Below are 19540 nucleotides of genomic sequence, written 5' to 3' on the forward strand. Positions count from 1 at the left end.
TGGAAATTATGTTGGCCTGAACAGTACATCAATGTTCTCATCAAGTACATTCATGAAAGTTTTGGTCATTGTGGGATTCAAAAGTGTATCCAGAAAATCCAAGAAAATGTGTACTTTAACAACATAGCCAAGAGGGTTAGAAAAATTTTGACGGGTTGTGACAGGTGCCAAAGAGTAAAAGTATCCAACCAAACTTGTCGAGGATTGATGCAAAACATCTTACCAAAAGAACAACACGAGTTAGTCGCTGTCGACTTATATGGACCATTACCGAAGACCAGAGGAGGCTATCACTACATTTTTGTTATGGTTGATGTTTTTTCAAAATTCATTAAGTTATACCCTCTTCGCAAGGCAAACAGTAAGAGCATTATTTCAAAAATCAGAGGAGACTATTTTGGCAGGGTTGGAAAACCTCAGAAAATCTTATCAGACAATGGGACTCAATTTACTTCTGGAGTATGGAAAGCTTTTGTTGAAGATGAAAATATAAGTCACATTCTTATTTCAGCTTATCATCCATCAGGAAACCCTTCGGAGAGATACATGAAGGAAATTGGGCGATTCTTTAGAACCTACTGCAATACTGATCATTCTAGTTGGATTGACTATGTTGAGAAATTCGAAGATATTGTGAACAGCCTACAGCATTCCTCAACAGGGTTTTCGCCTTACGAAATACAGTATAATAGCAAACCACCACATCCAATTAGTGATTTCATTGATTTTCCAGTCTGCAAACCATTAAGTACTCAATAGAGAGAGGAAATAGTGAGAAAGACCATGAAATCTCAAGGTGATAAGAGGAAATGTAGACATGACAAAAGATTGAAGCCTACTCAATTTAAAATTGAAGACTTGGTCCTTGTTAAAACACAAGAGAAGTCTAAAGCCATCAGTGGTGAATTAAAAAAGTTTTTTGACATATGCATTGGACCTTTCAAGATTCAGGACAATCCTCATCCGAATGCTTACCGTCTAGTCTACCCAAATTCTGGCAGACTGTTTGGCCTACGAAACGTGACCGAACTGAAATTGTATAAAAAAATGTAAAAAGTATTTTAGATAATAGATGTTTATAGACTTTTATATGTAATCTTACCAGGATATTTTTGTATACTTTGTTATGTTGTATTTATCTGATTCCTCAGGGGAGCATACATTCTTTGTGTGCTAAGTGTTTGGCGAGCACTAGGTCCCCTAGCTATGCAATAGTCATATTTCATTTTCGTATTCTGGCATTGCATCTTACACTTATTCTGTGATCCTGTATAATCAATTTTCTCCATCTGTCAGTCTATCCTCTCTTAGCTTTAAGAAATTATTTAGAGTAAATTTTCTTGAGTAATTAGACTTTAGAGAATTCAAATTTCTGTGTCCTTAAAAACCGGTCCAACGACTATTAAATGCTTTTGCTAATGTTTAACTGGGTTTGACCACTGTATGCTGTATATTCATAGCGGACTGTGCTATTGCAGCCTGTGATAGTTTGCAGTGTATATGGAAACCATACGGACTATGAAGATGAGACTGAAATACAGTGTGTGGCATTGAGGTATACTGACCTTTAAGGAAGAAGATCACCGACCTTCAAGAAAGAAGATCACCGGTCTTCAAGAAAGAAGACACCAAAGATATGTGTAAAACTTTACTGTTTTGTAATGTAAGGACATCAACCCTTCCGTGTTTCACGTGGAAGTGCTGATGGGGGGGTTGTGTAACATTACAGGACATATTGGGACATATTGAAGTATTCGATACTGTAGACTTTTAGGGGATGTCGATACAGATATGCAAAATGTAAAGGGAAACTTTGGTGATGTTTAAATATTGTACTGTGTCAATATTAGGACATTTTGCACAGAAAGAACAAAAATAGAATTAATGTAAATATATATTAGTGTTAGTAACCTATTTTCATTCAATTTTGTAATTATATTTCATTTTGTAAAAGAAAGACTCACTGTTTGCTGTAGCTCTGATTAATTGTATAAATTATCAGTTTTGAGCTAAATTATTTCGTATAATATGGACAAGATACTTTTAAAAACTCACCAGCTAAAGAGAAAGTCTGTAAATGAACGTTTAATGCACACTTCTGGAACTTTCTATGGAGAAATTCTATATTATGATCGCAAAAATACGAAAACTTGTGAAAACTGTTTCATAACCTAATTTCGAAAGACGATTTGTATCAAGAAATATTGCTAAAAAGATTTATTTACGTTTTGAAACACGATTTAAATCATTTTATATATAAATAGTTGTTCTAAATCACTCAAGAAATATCCAGAATCAAATGTCAAGATATTTCTGGAAACATCGGTACAAATCTGGTGAAGGTTATACAGAAGTTGGTAGAAAAATGTTATAAAATCTATTTGGAAATTATGCTTGTAAGAATTTATATGTACTGATCCTTTTACTTACTTTAATCTGTACTAAAATTCTGTAATGACTAATTTAGTTTGAAGTCGTGAATTGCTATCGTATTGTAAACAAAACATTGTCAAAGACTCTCATTGTTTGGAAAGATAGTAATACACCTAGGAGTTGTCAGTTGCCAGTTCGGATATGCAGTGCAGTTAGCTCTGAGAGTCAGTTGTTGAGTCTGTGAAGTCTGTCAGTTCTGTTTGTAAATAAACGTCTGTAATGAAGAATTACTTGTTGTCGTCAATATGAACTCAAGACCTTTTGCACGAAGCAGACACCTCCTAATGCAACGTTTTAATTTGGTTGAGGAAGCTGGGATCGCTATAAGTGCAAACAAATTGAAGTGGAACGTTTTAATTTGGTGTTGAGGAGCTGAAATGTTATACCTCCCTGAGTCCCTTCACCCCCTCCTCAGCTGTTTTCCTCACCCGTCCCTTCCCTCCCCGGCCCTCTTTCAGTGCGCCACCCACCTCATCCCCCTTTCTCTCCCCTCCTCCTGGCCTTCTTTCCCCCTATTCCCTTTTCCCTTGTCCACCCCTTGGCAGATGCTCCCAGGTTTTCATACGTTATCAGTGTGATGTGTTAGTGTTGTGTTTCAGTGCCGTTATACAGTGTCCTCTAGTGACATGCTTTTAATTGTGTGCTCAACCTAGTTTTCGTCCATGACTATTCCATGCTACGCCGTCCATCACGTGACTGTTTTATGATCTGCCCATAATTTGCCTGGTGTGTTTTTTGTGTAACATACTTCCTTTAAAATTTTTGTATCCGATTTACAGTCACGGCTTTGTATACTTTATTTTCTACTGTTCCGCCTTTTTTGTTTCTATATTCCGCCATGTTTTCTTCTTTGTATTGTTTTACATGTCTTCCTGTCTATTTATGTCTCTTGGCTGAAGAGAAGTGCTTATGCTGCTGCCAGCCCACTCCTGATGGGGAATGGAAATTACAATAAGTGGGGGGACATAATAATGTGTCAGCTTAGACTACATTGACATGAATTAAGGCCCTAATATGTAAGTAACATGGCTACATAATTAAAATGTCTTGTATAGTTGGCACAATGTCGAGATACATAATGAATCTGTAAAATAATTTTTTAAACATTCTGTATTTTTCAGTAGCACTTGATAATGGCCTAAGGCCGAAATTTCAATAGTGTAATAAAAACTTATAACAGTCACTGACATAAAGGTGATGTCCTTCAAGCATTAATAGAGTCGCAAGAAATAGTAAGTAACAGATACGAATCCTGACACTAACTGACAGGGATCAAATACCAATACTTTCCAATCCACGGAGTGGTATTTTCTAGTATAGTTGTTGCATGAAGGAGCTGTGAGCAGTGCTGTGACTGCAGGGGGTGGGGTTGGAGTGGGGAGAAGGGGTTGGCGGCTATTTGTAGTCCAATAAATATGCTGCAGGCATGTCAATGCCATGGGTCTACCGCGATTCGACTGTGGTGTGCTTGCAGTGATTACCATACTGTGAAAAGCTGTTTCAAGCTCTTATATACAAGGGATGACTAGAGTTTTGTGTGCCCACCAGTCTAGTGTAGTATTGCTCTGTGAATTTTACTTTAGCATATGAACATAACCACTGTTGGGTGACTTTAGTCATCATCATCATCATCATCATCATTATCATTATCATTAGCAGCAGCAGCAGCACGTTTGTGCCTAGAAGACTGTACCATTGAATTAGTTGGCTGTCCTAGATATAACACAAAAATAGTTTTGGTGAAGTTCACCCAGTTCTATGAATTTGTTGGTGTGCAGATTGGAGTGATTGCAGTGATATAGTATTCTGTTCTGTCATTGTTCTTGACTTTACTGCAGCATATTGTAAGTTCAGATGGTAAACGTTACTGTTCTGCGCTCGTCAATGTGTTTGCCAGCAGATTTAGCAGCATGATAGTCACGGCACTGGTATGTGATCACGATAAGTTTTTTGAATGGTGGATGGTGCTGAAGTATCCAATCTAATAAATGCCGTCTGCCTTTCTCTCATGGAGTAGACGAGAGGACGTAATTGGTAGCGTCCATTACTCCAAGCTATCATACACACATGATTCAGGCGTTGAAAATACGTCTCCTACATTGGAATGTTAATGGGGTTGCATTGTAGAAGACTAATATAGGAGGTCTGGGCATCTTACTTGTTAGGGGTGGACACCTACAGGAGAGGCATATGGAAGACTTAGATATCTTGGGTACATTAACAAGCCATTACATCACTAGCAGCAGCATTCTCCAAAAATGTGTGTGTGGAGCTCCTGGTTTCCTAGTTGTTGTTGTGGTTTAGGATCTGTAACAGAAATGGGAATGGTGGTGGTTTTGGTTGTGTAGCAGGCATGTAAATGGTGTAGAAACCTTAAACTGTTCCTTCGACTATGTTGTTAGTATGGGTTGGAACTTCTGGTTGGTGTTTAATTCAGTTCCAAGATGTGCCTGTAAATGGGGTGAACACATTTTTATGTGGAAATTGCATTGTTTCTGATATATTTGTCGTAGATTTCACCATAAAGTTGATGTGAAAATTCAATGATTTGTTGTATGCATCTCACCTGTTGTGATTTTAAAATCCTATATAGACATTCGAGCTTAAATATGCAAGATTAAGTACGCACTGTAAAACACATAGGTGAGATGCGTTACTTGCTCAGTGTCATATATTGTTTGCTGGGTGGGTAATTAATTTAAATGTATGTCCAGCCATAGAGAGCATATATTTGATCGGAAAATTCCCTGGTTTACATGGCAAGTTGATTATTCTTCGATTTCAACGGAAGATACAGTGTTGTTGGTAAAAATTCGTTCTAACAAACATAAGAGCAGACTTGGATAGGTGCAATTTTCATTGATTTGCTACAAAATTCATTGTTTCAAAGCCAAGTTGACATGAAACTTTGATAGAAATTACACACACACACACACACACACACACACACACACACACACACACACACACACACACATTCGCCTAAAGGAAGGTTACTTCGCTCTGTTCTAGCACATTGGATTCTGACTTCATAGAACTGTGTCAGTATTTCAAATCAACCAACTTGGTTTCTGAATTCATACTAAGGTGCACCATTATCCCTGGTCTCAGATTCTGTTATCACAGAGCTGTGCCAGTATGCCCTTGTCAGCTATCCAGAGCATGCACACTGTGACAGATCACAATGTGTTTACTGGGAGAAAAGTGAGAGATTCTTCACTGTATTACATAATGCCTGCTGCTCCAGACTCGTACTGTGGAGGCCTAAGCGGCTGGGTATACAGGACCATGCGACCTAGTGTAGCGTCTGACAGTCAGCTGTAAGTACCACATAGGCAGTGTAACTGTCTGAAATTTGCAGCAGCGGACAGTGTTCCTCTGTGCCAAGGAGTGTGATGCGCCTCTGGCGAGGCAGTGGACCTAGGATGGTCTGCTCTCTATGGCGGTGTGTGGCTGTGGCAGTCCTGGCGAGAGTTTGTGTGTAATCCTCACTTTCCTATCTGTACAGAGCGACATCTGCTGCTATATACTTGCAGGCGAAAGTGTCCACGTCCATAGCGATGCTATCAAGCGCCAGGGTTCGTCAGTAGTTTCATGATTACCATGGAATGTCAGATAAAGTGGTGCAGACTCTGGCAGTGGTGGTACTGGCAGCGGCAGTGGCAGCAGCAGTGTGTCTGAATCGAACTAGCTATCATATTTGTCTAGGGGGTTGAGTGATGACATTCATTTTGCATCGTTTCAAGCATAGATATTTAAGAAATAGACAGCTTTTGGTGTTAACAAGCATTTCTTCCAGTTGTAAAGTGACATATTGTGGACTGTGTGTGCTGATTGTAGGCTGTGTGAATATCCTGCTACAAATGTAATCATATTACAATTTCTTCACTGTGGAACTCGGGTAGATGTCCGTTTCAGTCCCAAATATCCAACTGGAGATGAACTAATGTGTGAACAGTCAATGCAAGCTAAATGGCTTTACTCAGCATCCATAATTATATATCCTAAGTAGACAACAGGAAATGATCCTTAGATTGTGCAAATCAATTTTTTGTTGACAGGAAATGATCCTTAGATTGTGCAAATCAATTTTTTGTTGAGATATCAATTTGTTGCTGTATTGCATTCGACTCAAACTGAGCTAAACGCTAGTATACCCACTGATTGCACTGACCCTAATAGTGATTCTATTGAATTATCCTGTGTAAATTCAGTTATATCGTTGGTCATTCTTGTTTACATTTTAAGCACACTGATGTTGTGCATAACTCGAATCCTGGTACACTCTGTTTTAAATAAGCATTTAATTCATGAATATCATATGGACTGTGAGGTTCTCCCACAACTTTACCACTTCCCAAATGTAGTTTACAGTTTGATGCTGTGATATTTGGAATATTACTGTGCGTTTCTAAGACTATCAGTGGTAAATTCCAATTCCATTTGCTCAATTCCATTGGTGAAAAGTGATTTGCACATGGTTCATATGTTCGATTTTTTAAAGTCAGGGTTATGACATCGCATCTGAAGCTCAAGTAACGAACTGAGGTGTCTGATTACTGATTTTATATATTCTTTTTTATAGCTGTGTGGATGCTGTCCACAGAGGTTCACGTTCAACTTTATGACAGCGTTGAATATTGTAAAATACCTGGTAACCGATAAAGTAGTGGTGTTATTCTTCTGACGTCTGTAAGTTGCTGAGTGAGTCAAAGTAGTAGATGCTATTTTCCTTTCTTTCACTATCATATACCACCCAGTGAGTTCCATGTCGTCCCTTGAAGTCTAAATTTATAGTTTGACGTACATTAAAGTTCCACATAGTCTTAATTATTTTGCATAAACATTACACAAAATTTTGGAATAATGAACTTTTTCACGAATTTATGCGGACTAATATTTTTAAGCAGTCTGCCAGGGTGTATAGCTGGTAACATTTATTTATGAACAATCCCAGCCCTTTCTTCTGTCGTTTTAAATATAGACCTTTCCCAGAACCCACAGATTCCATGAATCTATTATGTTCTTTAACTTCTTCAATTTCCTGCTGTGAGTTTTTTTTAAATTTTTCACTGTTTTTGTAATAGCTACAGTACAGACTGCTAAAGAGCCAATTGTTGAAAGTCCCACCAGAGCTGGAATTATGAATGGAAGGATTCCACCTGATGTTCTAGGCAGATGTACTATTTTCGTATTTTATTTTGATTTTCCACTGCCACACCATAAAATTCAAATATGGTTTTTGGATTACTTTCAATGAAAGTCTTGTGTGTCACTCTGTAAATGCCTGGAAGTACCTTATCCAGTATTGGTATTTAGCCAGGATTAGCATTTTTCAAAATACATATAGCTGTTCAAACCAAACATCACATGGATTTATTAATAGAGAATTAAGGACTTTTTTCCCACAGTTCAGTGGACTGACAATTATCGATCTGATGCTGCCCAGTGGTAGTGATCAATACTTCTTCTTATTCTGTTTTTCTGTGGTAATCTCACAACACCTACATCAAGTATTGTAAACTCTGACATGTTTCGCGAACTGACCTTCAACATGTGTCAAAACTTTGTGCCATGATTTCTTCTGAGGAATTCTGAGTTTCGATTGACAGTGCTGTTAGATTGCTCCATAAAATTTCGTAGATGCTAAAAACGTAAGACTGCCAGCTCAGCAACTGGTCGAGTGCATGTTGCATGGCATAATTACTGTGCGATAAACTCTTGAAGTTCTGCTCCTGCATGTGAGTGGAATCTGTTTAGTTAAAAAGTTTAATTGCTGGTGGGAAATCGCCTACACTGGCATTACGATAACACCACAACACTAAGGATGTTTAGTATTTCAATCAAACATACCTACAATAGCAAATGAGTTACTGCACAACCTACACAACACAATAGGGAATAACATCACTTGAGTGAAGCAGTAAAGCAGATCTTAAAATACCATAACTGGTTTGAATTCATGATCAGACATCATTCCAAAGATGACACGTTTACTCTCGCTTGAATTTATAATGAAAGAGGTGTTGAAACTTGACATGTAGTCATGTTGAAGCGTCTTCATCAGTGGATAGTCAACACAATCTGGACAGTAAAAGAATGAATTCAACCAGGTACACACAATGTGCATAAGAACACAAACACAATGATAATACTTACATGGTGATGACGATGCAGATCGCCTTTTCATTGTGACGATGTTAACTCTTAAATCACACACCACTAACCCATAATACAGGGTGTCCCAGAAATGTTGTGACAAACTTCGAGAGGTGTGACTTGAGGAAAAAATCGAGGATAGAAACTTGTGTACGGAAACGTCATCCAACGAAGCTAAAAAGTGTCGAAGTTGCGGGCGCCTGCACCTCCCACTAGGCCAACTCTTTGGCAGCAAACGCGACATTGTACTCTGTGGGAACAAAGGCGGAACGTCTCGCAATGTTGTTTATTATTCAGTGATGGCGACTGATTGCCATGATCACCAGTGTAGAAGATCGAGATAGCTGCTGCGTAGGCAGGTCTTGCTCCTATGAATGTGATGCTCTGCTGCAATGGCAGATGACGATTTAAAATCCTCGTTTCCATCAGCAGTTTGTTTCTCTCCAATATACCGAAATTCACCGGGATGTTAGAGGGTCTCACGAGAAAAATAAACTGTAGATGGAAACCTATGTCCTAAACCATCATCCACTGAGGCAATGCAATCACAGGAGACAAGGTGTTTCTAGGTAGCAGCTAGCTTCATCTTCATTCATTTATTGTTTGACAAGCTGCATTTTGTCCAGACTTACGCTATGTGTGTGGAGTGACCTGAAAGAAGCTCTTTGAATTCCTTGTGAGTGAATTTTCATGGGTCTGCAATGAATCGTGCTGCAGGTCTGTCCTGTCAGCTACCACATGCTAATGTGTGCATAATATCTTATACCCAGAAAGGCAACACAGCAATAGGTGCTCCAGGCAGTATCGCCATGTGTGCTAGATGGCGCACAGCAAGTACTGCATGGCCAGTCCGCACAGCAGCCATCACTGTGGCCCACGACTTGAGCAGTATGATAGGATGACGATGGGAATCTGATGTGGCTCAATCATTGGGTGTCATGTGACATCACTTAATAGGCATTGTAGGCGATAGTGCACTGCAGATAGCATGTGACAATAGTCACTCATGTCCAAACAACCTTAGTGGATGGAATTTGCTAGTGAAAGAGGCAGTGAGTGGTGGCCAGCAGCAGCACCACAGTCAGGTAACCTCATAGAGCAGACTTGGAATGTGGGATTCATGGAGGTGTTAAATGAAAACACAATTGTTCCTATCCTACCTCAGTGGTGGTGGTAATACCACAACTGGGCCAGCAAATGGATGTGGGAAATTTTTTAATATGAGCATAGTACAAGTAGATTTAAAGTTACGACAAGTCAGCTCTTGGGTTCCCAAGATAAGGAATCAATCATGAAACTGAATGGAACATATGGATGTCAGATATCAGTGATTTATTGCAAGCTAAGATGCCGCAGGTGCTACTGATTTCTGGCTGACATAGTAACCAAATCAACTAAGCGAATTAGACACCATATTTTCACCTATCAGACTGTATTGCCTTCACAACTTCATAAAAGATTTAGTGAGCACAATTCGACTGCAAGGGCGGCGAAGATCTTGTTTCAGTAAGTGTGCAATTCTTTGGATATCAGTGTCATTCGGTCTTCGTAGCAGAGTAGCAGACTGAAAAGCGGGGTGGCGATAAAAATCTTATCCACTCACAAATCACAAAAAACTCAGAAAGCTGCTCTTCTATAATAGAAGGTCGTACGACATTGGAACGTGGCGAACGAGTAGAAAGGCGGTAAATGGAGCTATAAAGTAAGAAAAAGAAAACATTGGGACCTAGCAGATATGTCCAGAAGATAGAAGATGCAATTGGAAGAAAGAAGAGGCAAGTCTGAAGAAGAAGATCAACAGCAGCCGACGGTTACCCCAGAAGTTGATTGCCAGCATCCATCCAAGTTGACAGACAGCTAGTCCCAGTGTGTGAATATGAAAACTGCACAGCAGTATCAGATTTCTTTTACGCACAAGCCATCTACATTACATAGAAATTTTTTTTTCATGTGACATCAATTTAAAACGTTTAAGTCAAAGTTATTAAAAGTGTTCGTCATTTAATTTAGATCCATGTGTAGTCGAAGTTAGTCATTAGTATCTATATGTGGTGTTGCAACGTATGTTTGAAGTTGCAGAAATAAATGTCATAATTTCATAGTCTGTAGATGTTTAGAGTTCATGATTCGGTCTCCAGGCCCACAGACATTTGCGCAATCACTCTAACGTCACTGCATGACTTTCACACTACTACGTTTGTGTACCCAGTCAAAACTGAAAGATGTTTGCTACAAGTTTCGCACAATATTTGTACCAGGTCTTTGTCTCAGTATGGATACTACATTTGCGTTTGCACATCGTTGCTCATCGAGAAAACTAGTAAGGCTTTCCGCTTTACATATCCAACCACATAAATTCATTTTTATTACTTTGTTGTAAATTATATGTCTAGGGAAACAGTGTTAATAGTAAATCATGTCATTAATGAAGCCCTAACATGCTAGCGTCCATGTGGTGTCTGAGTTTGCACAAATGTAGAAAACTGTCAGCAACAAATTTATTTCACACTGACACAGGTAGTGATTACAATTGGTGCACGTCTCTTGTTACAATCTCATTACAAAAATTTTGTATTTCCATAAGATTGCCTCAACACTATGTGACCATGCGTAAGTTTGATGCATCATCAGACAAGATCATTTCTGGCTTTCTAACGGTTAGTATGTAGGCATTAGCTATTCTCTTTGTTACTGATCTTGTTGACATACATTTTGCTGTACGCAAATCTCAGATACTTTGAAAACACATCTTAAATTGCTACTAAATACTTGTGTCCTCCTTGTGGAGATGGAAGAGTGCCACAGACATTAATCAATGTTAACCGTAAAGGTCTGGTAGGCTGAATGGGATGTAATTCTGTTTTGCTACTTAGGTGTTGGCTTATTCATCTGAAATATTAAGCATGTTCTCAATATCTGCAATTCCTTTCCCTGTAAATTTGGAAAGTAACAGTATAATCTTAATTTTTTGGCATATCTGGTAAAACCAAAACGCCTCCATGTGTTAGTGTCCACAAGCAATTTATCGCTACTGTCTGCTGAAGTAAACCTTACCATCTATCTGATGTAACTTTACTTCTACTGTATAAAACAGTATGTCATCATGTAGTCTATAATGTTGCATAAGTTAGTGATCCTGATTTTATGTTACTAGTTGTCTTACCTTTTTCTGTCTCAGATCAGCTTCCAGTGATATTGCTATATTTTTACACTTAGCTGAGAAATGTTGTCTATTGACTTACTCCCTGATCAGCCACAGTTTAAAATCAGTTGATTGTTCAACTAAATCGTTACACTCTACTATACCTTGCCATAACCCAAATAAGGCATTGGCTATGATATTGTCTTGAGCCTTGATTTGTATTAATTCAACTTCATAGTCTTGAAGTGTAAATACCCAATGTGCTAAATGTTCATGAAACAAAATACAAGTCATGAGAAAGTTGAAGGCTTGGTGGCGACAGTATGCTCACACATATCTTCTGTAAACATAGTAATTCAATTTCTTTAGTGTCCAGATGATTGCTTAGACCTCGATTGCTCACAATATGGCTATACATAACTCACGAAGCCATTGACCCTCACTTCATTTTTACCTTCTGTTTCTTCTAACTTCATTAAACATACACCTTGATCATAACGATCATAACTTGATGAGTTAGTAGCCAGATCGTTGTCCATGTTTGGATGGTGTTCGATCTTAGAATTAACTAAAGCACCTCTAATCACATCAAAATCTCTTTCACATTCCTTAGTCCAGATCCAGCGTGCATTCTTATCCAATAAGTTTAACAGTGATTTACTATTCAATAAATGTTCGGGTATCAATTTGTGCAAAAATTAGATTGGACCAAGAAATGGGTTTAGCTATTTCTTAGAAGCAGTTTATGGGCAATTCATAACAGCATCAAATTTCTTCAGTTCTGTCACTACACCAGTAGGTGAAATTACATGTCTTAAAACGTTATTGTTCTTCTAACAAATATAGATTTCTATAGTTTCCCACTATATATATATATATATATATATATATATATATATATATATACAAAGATGCTGTGACTTACCAAACGAGAAAGCGCTGGTAGATAGACACAATAAAAAACACACAAACACACACACAAATTTCAAACTTTCGCAACCCAAGAAAAGAGGGAAAGAAGGAAGGGGAGGGAAAGACGAAAGGGTGTGGGTTTTAAGGGAGAGGGTAAGGAGTCATTCCAATCCTGGGAGCGGACTTACCTTAGGGGGATTAAGGACAGGTATACACTCGCACACACACATATATCCATCCGCAAATATACAGACACAGGCAGACATATGTAAAGGCAAAGAGGTTGGACAGAGATGTCAGTCGAGGCGGAAGTACAGAGGCAAAGATGTTGTTGAATGACAAGTGATGTACAAGGGATGGCAACTTTAAATTAGCAGAGGTTGAGGTCTGGTGGGTAACAGGAAGAGAGATTATATTGAAGGGTAAGTTCCAATCTCCAAAGTTCTGATAGGTTGGTGTCAGTGGGAAGTATCCAGATAACCCAGATGGTGTACCACTGTGCCAAGATGTGCTGGCCGTGAACCAAGACATCTATAGCCTCAGGGTGATCCTCGTTACCAACAAACACTGTCTGCCTGTGTCTGTTCATGCGAATGGACAGTTTATTGCTGATCATTCCCACATAGAAGGCTTCACAGTGTAGGCGTGTCAGTTGGTAAATCACGTGGCTGCTTTCACACCTGGCTCTGCCTTTGATCGTGTACACCTTCCAGGTTACAGGACTGGAGTAGGTGGTGGTAGGAGGGTGCATGAGACAGGTTTTCCACCAGGGGCGGTTACAAGGGTAGGAGCCAGAGGGTAGGGAAGGTGGTTAGGGGATTTCATAGGGATGAACCAAGAGGTTACGAAGGTTAGGCGGCTGGCAGAAAGACACTCTTCATGGAGTGGGGAGGATTTCATGATGGATGGATCTCATTTCAGGGCAGAATTTGAGGAAGTCGTATCCCTGCTGGAGAGCCACATTCAGAGTCTGATACAGTCCTGGAAAGTATCCTGTCACAAGTGTGGCACTTTTGGGGTTCTTCTGTGGGAGGTTCTGGATATGAGGGGATGAGGAAGTGGCTCCTGTTAGTTGCTTCTGTGCCAAGTCCGGAGGGTAATTGCAGGATGCGAAAGCTGTTTTCAGGTTATTGGTGTAATGGTTCAGGGATTCAGGACCGGAGCAGATTCGTTTGCCACGAAGACCTAAGCTGTAGGGAAGGAACCATTTGATATGGAATGAATGGCAGCTGTCATAATGGAGGTACTGTTGCTTGTTGGTGGGTTTGATGTGGATGGATGTGTGAAGCTGGCCATTGGACAGATGGAGGTGAATGTCGAGGGAAAGTGGCATGGGATTTGGAGTAGGACCAGGTGAATCTGATGGAAGCAAAGGAGTTGAGGTTGGAGAGGAAATTCTTGAGTTCTTATTCACTGTGAGTCCAGATCATGAAGATGTCATCAATAAATCTGAACCAAACTTTGGGTTGGCAGGTCTGGGTAACCAAGAAAGCTTCCTCTAAGCAACCCATAAATAGGTTGGCATACGAGGGGGCCATCCTGGTACCCATGGCTGTTCCCTTTAATTGTTGGTATGTCTGGCCTTTAAAAGTGAAGAAATTGTGAGTTAGGGTGAAGTTGGCTATGGTAATGAGGAAAGAGGTTTTAGCTAGGGTAGCAGGCGATCGGCGTGGAAGGAAGTGCTCCATTGGAGTGAGGACCTGGATGTGCGGGATACTTGTGTATAAGGAAGTGGCATCAATGGTTGCAAAGATAGTTTCCGGGGGTAACAGATTGGGTAAGGTTTCCAGGTGTTCGAGAAAGTGATTGGTGTCTTTGATGAAGGATGGGAGACTGCATGTAATGGGTTGAAGGTGTTGATCTACGTAGGCAGAGATACGTTATGTGGGGGTTTGTAACCAGCTACAATGGAGTGGCCAGGATGTTTGGGTTTGTGAACTTTAGGACGTAGGTAGAAGGTAGGGGTGTGGGGTGTCAGTGGGGTCAGGAGGTTGATGGAGTCAGGTGAAAGGTTTTGTAGGGGGCTTAAGGTTCTGAGGATTCCTTGAAGCTCCACCTGGACATCATCAGGAATGGGATTACCTTGGCAAACTTTGTATGTAGTGTTGTCTGTAAGCTGATTAAGTCCCTCAGCCACATACTCCCAACAATCAAGTACCACAGAAGTAGAACCATTGTCAGACAGAAGAATGACGATTGATCGGTCAGCCTTCAGATCATGAATAGCCTGGGCTTCAGCTGTGGTGATGTTGGGAGTAGGATTAAGGTTTATCAAGAAAGATTGAGTGGGAAGGCTGGATGTGAGAAATTCCTGGAAGGTTTGGAGAGCGTGATTTTGAAGAAGAGGAGGTGGGTCCCATTGTGACGGAGGATGGAACTGTTCCATGCAGGATTCAATTTGGACAGTGTCTTGGGGAGTTGGATCATTAGGAGTAGGATTAGGATTACTTGTCTTCGTGGCAAAGTGATATTTCCAGCAGAGACTACGAGTGTAGGTCAGTAAATCTTTGACGAGGGCTGTTTGGTTGAATCTGGGAGTAGGAGTGAAGGTGAGGCCTTTGGGTAGAACAGAGGTTTCGGATTGGGAGAGAGGTTTGGAGGAAAGGTTAACTACTGAATTGCGGTGTTGTGGTTCCAGATTGTGTTGACTAGAATTTTGGGGCGTGGAGCTGGAAGTGAGAAATTGAGTAGATGAGAGAGACTGGGCATGTGTGCAATGAGAGGAGGTTGAGGTTTGTTGGAAAGGTTGTGGAGGGTGTGTTAGTTGCCTTTCTGGAGGTGGGAAACCAGGAGATTTGATTGTTTTTTGAGATGGAGGGTGGCATGCTGTTCTAATTTGCGGTTAGCCTGTAGGAGGATGGTCTGAACACCCAGTGTGGATGTGGAAGAGGAAGGATTGAGGACCTTGATTAGGGATAGGAATTGATGGGTGTGTTCATTGGCTGAGTTGATGTGTAGATGAAGGATTAGGCGGGTGAGGGCTATGGATTGTTCGGTTTGGAACTGGTATAGGGACTGATGGAAAGAAGGGTTAGAGCCAGAGATGAGAACTTTAAGTGTGAGGCCTTTGGGGGCAATGCCAAATATCAGACATTCTCTCTTCCTGTTACCCACCAGGCCTCAACCTCCGCTAATTTCAATTCGAGTGCACTTTCCATGTTTATAATGCATATTTTTTACGATCTAATTATATCATATTGTCGCAAAAGAAACTGAGTAGCACAGTCACTGTGGTGTAGTGCTTATGATACTAGATTGTTGCATGGGGGTTGTGAGTTCAAAACTCACCTGATCTGTAGAATTTTAATTTCTATATTCAGTTCGAGTACATTATAGAAGTATCCACAAATGTCAAGAATCATTGAGCTGGAATGTTCTGTAACTGTATATGTACCATAGGTGTTCTGGCCAGAGGCAGTTCGCTCCACGCTCTTGTATGTGCAAGTGACGAATAAACCTTCGTTAAGTGAAGTTAGTGTTCGTCATTCATCTAATTACACCTTCTTCTACGTGACATTATTCTCGTGCAGACCCTGGGTATTGGAACTTGTGATAGTGCACATTTTCGACGACACAGTGGCTCCCATCAGGACACGACAGAGCCGCCGTTTACATAGCGAGAAACCCGAGTTCGAGCCATATTCAACAGATCGCAATCTATCGGAGACAGAAGAAGAAGAGAACGTTACGATGACAGCATCTGTGTGCCCCCACATGAGACATCCTTCCGGGTTTTCTGGTGATGATAGCCAAGATCCAAACAAGTGGCTGAAGGTATATGAGCGTATAGCCCAAATGTAACAAATGGGATGACACTGTGTGCTTGGCTAACGTATTTTTCTACTTTATGGGCACTGCCAAGCAATTGTATGAGAACAATGAGGAGAAGTTCACAAGCTGGGAAGTATTCCTGGCGGAACTGCGTTTATATTTCGGCGACACATAACGACAGAAGTGCAAGGCTGAAGATAAATTAAAGTACAGGGCACAGCGTCCAGGAGAAACTACAGCATCCTACATTCAAGACGTCTTGGAGATGTGTAAAATAGTGGGTCCTAGAATGAAGGAGGAAGATAAGGTTGCACATCTCATGAAGGGTGCTGCTGAGGACATATATCAAGCCCTACTCCTGAAGGAGGTTTCGACAGCAGAGGACTTCATAAAATGGTGCCAGTATATCGAGACAATGCATCAAAAAAGAATTACACGCAACAAGATTGAATGGCTTCCAAACGTGGTATCGATGTGTGTGATGGAGAAAGGAAGTAGTTCAAAGGCACTTGGATTGCACGGTGAGCAAAAATTCGAGACGCTACAAGATATCATAAGGGAGGAAGTGGAATAGACATTAAACCCAATCTCTCGTCCTTTATTTCCCTTTAAAACTGTAAAAAAGTCGAGACCCAGGCGAAGGACACATGAGGAACCTGTTTGGGCACCAAGGAAGGCTGACGTTTGGAGGACCCAGGATAACAAACCAGTATGTTTCCACTGCAGACGACCGAGGCATGTAGTGCGCTATTGTCAAGACAGGCGGCGGATATTTGATGACGCCCGCGGCAGAAGACAGCTGACCGATCTTAGCCTACGCCAACTCCGGAACGACAAAGATAAGCATGAAGATGTAGGTGCAGGATGGCGTTGGTCACCACTGTCGCAAGCTAGCTGCTGGAGAGGACGCTCCCCAAAGCGTAAATCGAGGTCTCCATCGCCGTTTAGAAGCTCCAGCCGATGACCTAGCCGTCGCAATCTGGAGAACTAAAGGGTGCGACCTTCCTAGGAGGGGAGGACGCCGAAGAAAAATATCCTCCACCGTCGATCACTACAAAAATGATAGGAAACTACATCGATTTCCTCATGGATGGCTGACTAGCCCAAGCTCTTGTGGAATCTGGAGCATCATATTCAGTCATTTCGGAGAAGTACCGTCGCCAGTTGCAGAGCCCCGTATTCGTCGACAGCAAAACATCTCTCCTGAAGGTGACTAAGGGGAAATACGTAAAACCTACAGGAAGACGTGTCATTCGTGTTGCTACAAGTGGCCATACACAGCCCTTAGGATTCGTCGTCTTACAAGAGTGTAGTAATGACGTCATTTTCGGATGGGACTTTTTTAAAGCTTCTCAGGCAATTACAGATTGTGGTCGCTCGAAGATTCTGCTGGACGAGATGAGATACTGTGGACAGGAAGATGCGCATCCGAGTGTGTGGAGAGTATGTGTGCTGGATGAAGTGATTATTCCTTCAGTCGGTGCTAGAAAGGTAACCGTCGTGTGTCATGCCTTACATCAACCCATGGGTCTTGTAGTGTAATGTAAGAGAGGCATACCACTGAAGAACAACTTGGTCATCCCAGCCTCTGTCGTCTCGTTTAAGAACGGAATCGGTGAATTGTGGATAGTTACCTGTCACCGAGAACAGCAGATCCTTCCAAGACGCATGTGCGTAGCAAACGCTGAGCTGTTAACTGCTGAACATTTGAGCGTCATAGAAACCTCCCATGCCGAATGTGTGGGCGAAATTGGCACTACCACTACGAGACAAGATCTTGTAGCTTCACTATCACCAGATCTCACTAAGGAGCAACAGAAGAAGCTACTTGTCATTCTTCAGGAGTTATCTGAATGCTTGAATCGACAGGTGAAGAGCAAATCAGACAAATCGACAGTGACGCACGGTATTAGCACTGGAGACCATCAACCAATAAGCCAGAGATCATACTGTGTGTCAGCAATGGAACATCGAATAATTCGCGACGAGGTAGAGAAAATGATGAAGAATGATATCATTACGCCTTCGCAGAACCCATGGTGATCACTAGTGGTTCTCGTCAGGAAGAAGGATGGCAGTTGGCGCTTTTGTGTTGATTACAGGAAGCTTAATGAGATATCCAAACAGGACGTTTACCCCCTCCCACGAACTGACGATACACTAGATTGTCTGAAAGGGGCTAAGTTTTTCTCAATCATGGACATGTACTCAGGATACTGCAAAATCGAAATAGATGAGGCTGATCGTGAGGAAACTGCATTCATCACCCCTGAAGGCCTGCATGAGTTTAAGGTAATGCCGTTTGGTTTGTGTAATGCACCAGCAACATTTCAACGGATGATGGATAATCTAAGTCACCTGAAGTGGACGATGTGTCTTTGTTATTTAGGTGACATTATAGTGTTCTCAGAGACATTTGATGAACACGTAAAAAGACTGAGGGTCGTTTTTAAGTGTCTCCAACAAGGCGGACTGAAACTTAGTCCAAGGAAGTGTCTCTTTGGAGCAAAAGAAATCAAAATACTTGGTCGTCTTGTATCAAACGAAGGTGTGCGGGTAGCTCCAGAAAAGGTAAGATCTATAACGGAATTTCCTATTCCTAAAAGTATTAGAGATGTGAGAAGCTTCCTCGGATTATGCTCTTATTACTGTAGTTTTATCAAAGACTTTTGTATCAAAACCAGGCCACTACAAGAGTTGTTAAAAGCCAATGCTGAATTAATCTGGGGTGGTGCTCAACAAGATTCTTTCAATCTGCTGTGAAAAGCTCTGACGACTAGCCCTGTACTTGGTCTGTATGATGAGAGAGCACCTATAGAACAGAATCATTGCTGTTCTGGTGCAAATTTCGGATGGAAAAGAGAAGGTTGTATATACTCTACACTTACAAAAGCAGAGAGAAACTACTCAATTACAAAAAGAGAATGTCTTTCTGTGATCTGGGCCATGTGCAAATGTCGACAGTATCTCTATGAAAGGCTATTCACAAATGTTACAGACCATTATTCACTTTGTTGGTTGACAGGTCTTAAGGATCCAACAGGACGACTCACCAGGTGGGCACTATGTCTTCAATAGTACGACGTTACCATGGTGTACAAAGGTGGAAGAAAACACCAAGAT

This window comes from Schistocerca gregaria, chromosome 5, assembly GCF_023897955.1.
Source record: "Schistocerca gregaria isolate iqSchGreg1 chromosome 5, iqSchGreg1.2, whole genome shotgun sequence".
Classification (NCBI taxonomy): Eukaryota; Metazoa; Arthropoda; class Insecta; order Orthoptera; family Acrididae; genus Schistocerca; species Schistocerca gregaria.